The sequence below is a fragment of the Mus caroli genome, chromosome 3 (genome assembly GCF_900094665.2).
Source record: "Mus caroli chromosome 3, CAROLI_EIJ_v1.1, whole genome shotgun sequence".
NCBI classification, from domain to species: Eukaryota; Metazoa; Chordata; class Mammalia; order Rodentia; family Muridae; genus Mus; species Mus caroli.
The window spans coordinates 127,104,618-127,111,420 of NC_034572.1; positions in this window are offsets into that span (position 1 = coordinate 127,104,618).

Genomic DNA, 6,803 nt, shown 5'->3' on the forward strand with positions numbered 1-6,803 from the left:
TGTCTGGCTTTTCTCTCTTTTCCTTTTTGAATATTCTAAGCGATTTACATTTCTTATTTGCTTTTGATCTCATATAATACATACATATATGCATATATGTGACATTCCTGTTGTTAGGGTTATAGATACTACATTGTGTTTCCTGTTGTTAGGGTTGTACATTGCGTTTGCCTTATTACATCATCACTGATATATGTTGCTTTTATTTGTTTTGTTCTTTCTTTGCAGTGCTAGAGATTGAGGTTGGCACTTCAAAATCCTTTGTAGATGCTGTGTCTCCCAGAGTCAGTCCATGTTGCTCTAGATAACTATTAGACCAAGCAAATGAAGAATGAACCAAATTAATAAAATCTGAGATGAAGGAAGGAATATCACATGACTTACTGTTGCAATCCATGAGTGTGTTAAGGAATATTTTTAAAACCATATACATCCATAAGTAAGAAGAACTAGAAGAAAATTATTTTTGTGTATATTTCTTTTAGATACATAGAACCTACTAAAGTTGAATGAGGAGGATATTGAAAACTTAAACAGAACTGTGAGACTGGCAAGAAGACTCAGTGAAAGATCCCCAATTACAGACAGATTTGCCATCAAACTTTTATGAGACCTTAAAGAATAACTACATATATGCTCTTCAGGTTGCTCCAAAAATAGAAAAAGGAGGTATGTTTATGAACTCATTGTATAAAGCCAGTCTATGATACAACTGAGTGCTGGGATTAAAGACATGTACCACCACTGCCCATTTGGAGAGGGGGTTTGGTTTCTAAAGAACCTGGTTATGTTATCTTTCCATGACTGTGACAAAAAGCATGACCAAAGTCACTGTGCATGAAGAGATGTTACCTTTAGATGATGGTTTCTGAGGTTTCAGTGCTCTACAGCCTTGGCTGTGTTATATACCCTCTTTCAGGATAGACACGAACAGGTATCTACTCATACCACACAGGGAACTGGCAATAGATCCAAGTTAGAGCAAAATTACCATACAAATCCAACTTGGTAAACCAATGAGTTTTATTAGGTTTATTATTACATGGGTGAGGGTTACTTGCATGAACAGAAGTCCACCCCAAGTCCACCCCAGTATAAGTGACAGGTCACAAACCTGGAAACCTGAAGGTCACTGCAAAACTTGCAGTAGGTCAGTAGGTTGGAGTATGTCTCTTTGATGCAGCTCAGTTGGTCTTATCCTCTTCTAGGCAGCTCTTAAAACATCTTAGAGCCTTTACTGACATCCTTCACTGAACTGGGATGAATAGGTTCCATGGGTCAGCCAGAAAAGCTCTTGAAGGGAATGGAGGAGGTTTGGGTGGCCTGCGCAAGGATGGTAGCCAGAGTCCTGGGTCTCATTTGCTATTGGCATTGCCAGTGCCAATGGCCAGGGCTTCCCAAGTGTTATAGCTCAGTAAAACAAACACTCTCAGATAATTGTTGGTGAAATAACTTGTGCACTTTATTCCTTGTAGATAGAGAGTTTATAAACATTGTGGAGTAGGGTGGGATTTTAGGGGTAAATGCTTTCTATTGGCTCAGTTTGTGATACTAGTGATGCTCTATCTGAATGGGAAAGGCCTCCATGTATTTTCCCCACATGATTGATTGATTGTCTTAGTCTTCAGTGGGGTGTCCAGGTTACATGTTCCAGAGAATTGTAAATAGGCGGGGAGTAGGTAGGAGACTCCACTCCCACTGCTTTCAATTCTGAGATTCACAGGGTTTGAGCTCACTCAACCTTACCAGTTCTTCTGTCTGGTAACAGAGTCCATTTACCCCTCACCTTACTGTCTATATAACTTGGAGATGGAAGGGTCTAGTGAATCTGAGAAGTTTCACAAACTCCCTGAAGCTATTGAGTCACTAACTTCCTTAATTTTAAGGGGCTTTCCTGAAAGAATGTTTCACCGCACTTCTGAAAAATATGAGTCTTAATGTGCTTCTTTCTAAGGTTTAAAATTTAATTTTGGAAGAATCTACACAACAGGGTTCAAGATGAGGCAGAACATCATAGTGAGAAGCACATGGTAGAATAATTATGCTTACTTCATGGTATCCACAAGAAGAAAAAGAATGAAGATGAGGAAGAAGAGGATGCAGATAAGGAAGGAGGAGGAGAAAGAGAGAGAGAGATGAGAGAGATATGAGAGAGAGATATGAGAGAGAAATATGAGAGAGAAGGAGAGAGAAATATGAGAGAGGAAATATCAAGGCATAAGATACAACCTTGATATGCCCTTGATATGACAGTAACTACAGTCTCTACCTAGGCCCTGGTCCTAATAGCCGATTCAATCATGACCTCACAAATGGAGCAATCAATTAGTGAACTTAGCACCCTCATAATCCAATTACTAATCATTTATTTTAAGCACAAACTTTGGATACACAGCATTATCTGATTTTTATAGTGGAAAGGACACCTGTTAAATAACCTGCTCCTTCATGATCAGTTCACAGTACTATTCTTATATGAGTCATAATAAATAAAATGTAGAGAATAGGAAGAGAATGGTATTGTATGACTCTGTACCCTATCATCTATATATTCAAATATAGTTGCCATGCAGACTGTCATGAATGGAATGAATCCTTACAGAACAGGAGTTGGGAGCTGCCTAACACTCCCTGTTCTTCCTCCATATGAAGACACAACAAAGTTTCCACCACACACAGAGTACCAGTACTTTGATCTTTGACTGTCCACTTTCCAAAGATGTAAGAAAAAAAACACATCTTCTGTTATTTATAAACTACCCAGCCTAGAGTATGTGGTTATAGGAGCAAAATGGATATGACAGTGGATGGTAAGACATTAACATAAGAGCAATAAGAAGAAATGGCCAGATTCAACTTGAGCTTCTTAGAGTTGGAACATCTTATTTAAATTAACTGGATATGGGGGTTTATAATCTTTTTATGTGGTGGAAAGGGGGAAACTTGTGGAGTATGGTTTTATTCAAATATGATATAGAGAAGATATGCTAGTAAGAAATCTGCCAATGTTTTACCTTGATTCTCAACCCACCCATAGGATGCCTACACGAGCTTTCTGAAGAAAGATTTACTAATTAGAGTTGTCCCAATATGGATGGATTGTGCCTCTCAGTTGTCAATGATATTATTGGAAAGATTGAAATTAGAATGCTGGGAGAAGAGACCCCAGCTTCTGTGAAAGTAAGATGTGAGTTTTCTTTTGAAGGAATAATTGTTGAAGAAAAATTATTTCCATGTTTATGACCCACAAAACCATGCTGTACTATACATAGCAAAAATATATATTTTTTCCAGTGTGCATTTAATCTCTGAGGAGCAAAAGGACGGGGAGTTTTACAGCCTGGGATATGGAGTGGGTGTTTATTGGGAGGATCCCATTAAAGGTAGTGTGCAAAAATATACGATCAGAATAATTAAGTCTCTTTCCTTTTCCCTGACTCCTAAATTATCTGAGCATTCAGGCTCTAGAAATGATCCATTTGTGCACTGTTAAAGAAACTGTATCAATGTCGATTACTTCCAGGAAGACTTTTGAAACAAAACATGGACGTTATTTTATTCTGCTATGGGCTTTTAGTGCATATTTATCACTACATAATATGAGATTTGAAGTTGTTTCAAATATTTTCATGTTCCAGGGATTTTTGTGAGAATGAGCTTTTTTATGGTCCCTTCTTAAAATCAGAAAAAGCCAAGTGATGGAGTGCAAAGAGACTGCTATTTATATTCTTCCTGTAAATTCACGGACCTTTATTTCACTCCTACCTATAGGACAGCACTCGCCCTCTTAGCACATCTGAGAATGATTAGGAACAAGACTGAAGATATTAAAGACACTTATGTATGTCTGATGGTTGACAGTCACACGTAGCAGCATGATGGATAGCAAAAGCAAATTGCATAAGAAAATCCCTGTCCAAACTGCATCTCCTGGGAGTAATGTAACCATGTATTTTCTTTGAATTCTAAAGCACTCCCTTAGTGCATTTTTTACTCACTCAATTTCTGATTAAGTGTCGAAGTATATATTAGGAAAAAGCTTATTCGTTTCTCTTTTGTTTTGTTTTTGCTGCCTAGCCCAGGCTGTCCCTAAACTTGCAGTGATCTTCTGGCTTCTACCTCCCAAGTGTTGGAATTACAGATGTACAATATCATGCCCAGCTTGACACAGGAAATCCCAAACACAGGCAGAAGGTATCTTAAGGGTATTTGATGAAAAGATTTGACTTAAAATTGGAGCATAAGTGTTAAATTGTTACTCACTACAGTGGAGGACAGGAGATGAGGAAGGATGTTGGATGAAGAAATAGAGAAGGCAGACAGACTGGATAACCAGAGCCTTGATATCTTTTCCTAAAGGACAAGCCCAAGTTTTCTGGCTGAGAAAGATGGACAGATGTGAACAAAATCAGAAAGGAGCATTACTTCTGGTGTGGGAAGTTGTATTGGTTTAGTTTTCTGTCATCTTGAGACAAACTAGAGACACCTGGAAAATGAAGTTTCAATGGAGCCGTTGCCTCCATCAGACTGATTTGTGGCAACAGCTGTTATCTTTAAAAATATTTTATGTGTATGGATTTTTGTCTGCATGTTTTTGTGTGCATCACATACAAGCAATTCCCACAGAAATCAGAAGAGGGTATTAGATACCCTGGAACTCCAGTGAGAGATGGCTGTGAATCTCTATGTGGGTGTTGGGAATCAAACCTGGGTCTTCTGGGAGAGAAGCCAGTGCTCTTAACTTCAGGGTCACCTCTCCAGTAGGCAGCATTCCTCCATGGTCTTTGCTTCAGTTTCTGTCTTTAGAGTCTTGCTTGCATCCATCCCTGGCCTGATATTCTGTGGCCTGTAAGTGCAATTCACATAAACCCTTTTCTCCCTTAGGTTAGTGTGAGTCGTGGTGTTTATTGCAGAAACAACAACAATAACCAAGTGTGACAATGGCCAAGAATGACACTTCTATTATTATTCACAAGCCACTTTTCTAAAACCTATGCCTTCTGATTTAATGCTGGGCACATGCTATTAAACAGTCAAGTGGCTTCAAGAGTTTGAAGTTTTTTTTTTTTTTCAGGTAAGTAAGTTATGAATATAGACACCAACAGAGATGCTGGCACACCCAATAAGGTGTGGAAATTGACACTGAGAATGAACGTGACAGGTTAACCTAAGACAGAATGCTTCCTGTTAGACTGTGTCATCTAACAGGAGATGAAATATAGATGTAGCAGAATCTCTCGCCCAAATATATATATATATTTTTTTGAGTAGACACAGTCTTTATTCATTTGGTATAAGCGGATACCTTTGAAGTGCTTCTGGCTTGGAGGTCTCTCAGCACTACATTTCCTTCGTTTTCTCTCCATCTTTGTTAATGACATCGTTATCTAGCTGTCTTTGGTGTTTTTGTTCATGGCTCAGTGCTTTAGTTCCATCTGTTCATCCTTGTTACCAAAGGCCATGCCCATTGACTGTTATGCACATACTTTAGTTTACTCTCCATGTTACACTTAGGGCTGCTTGAAACACCTAGCATATGATACTGTGTGGGCAAGGTGGGGCACATCATTTTAGACCTTCTTTTCTTGTTGGCTCTTCAGTGAAGCCCTTCCTGACTCTGAAGCAGCATTAGCTGCTCTGCCTTCAGAGTTTTCATTACGTTTTATTTGTGGTCTTTGGAGCATTTCAAGTGCTCACAAATTATTCCTGAGCCTGATTTCTAGATTAACTATAAACTTCAAGAAAAGGGACTATGGCTACTTCATCTCATACCATAAGTTCATAGTTGGGAGTGCCTGAAACATGGCAATTTTCAGTGAGTCCTTGGTAAATGTTAAATAACAGAACCACAGAGAGAATATTGGAGGGGGGAGAGAAAAACAGCAAGTCATGTGTGGTAGTTCACAGTTTTAGAGGCTGGAGGAGCTCTGTGAGCTCAAAGCCAGCCTGGGCCCCTGTCTCCTCCTCCATAAAAGACAGCATTTACCCAGCAATAATATTGTAGGGCAGTGTGGTGACTAGTGTTTAAAGAGCTTTGCCTATGTGTTATGTCCTGTGCCAGCATGTGGTCCTTTTACAAGTGCAGACACTGATGCTAGAGATACTGAGTTTTTGGCGGTCACAAAGATTTGATAGAGTGGACCATCTGCCTCACCTACAGGGTGAGGTGTAAACTTTTCTTAACTGAGTCTCCCTCTAAAACATGAATATAAAGATAAGAAAGCTGACTCTGGTTCTTGAGCTACATTTTACTTGAATAATTAATTAAAGGGAAATCTCAAAAATTGACAAGGTTGCAGGTTCGAGACTGGGCATCTTGTGAAAGCTTACACCACCGAACTCTTTCACTTGCAGGTGATTGACTTTTTGGCTGTGTAGCACCAAGGCAGGTCATATAGGTGTTTAGAATGTATACCATTCCTTTTCATGTATTTATTTTTTTGTAGAACATGATTTTAATATTTTCAATTGCTCATATTCAACAAACAGAATAATTATCTTAAGATATATTTCATTGTTATATCTCCCTTTTCATTTCTGATTTTATTAATTTGATACAGTCTCTGTGCCCTCTGGTTAGTCTGTATAAGGGTTTATCTATATTTTTGATTTCCTGAAAGAACAAGCTCCTGGTTTTGATTCTTTGTATAGTTCTTTTTGTTTCTATTTGGTTGATTTTAGCCCTGAGTTTGATTATTTCCTTTTTTTTTATTTCCTTTTTTTAATTAATTTATTTATTTTATTACGTATTTTCCTCAATTATATTTCCAATGCTATCCCAAAAGTCCCCCATACCCCCCCCC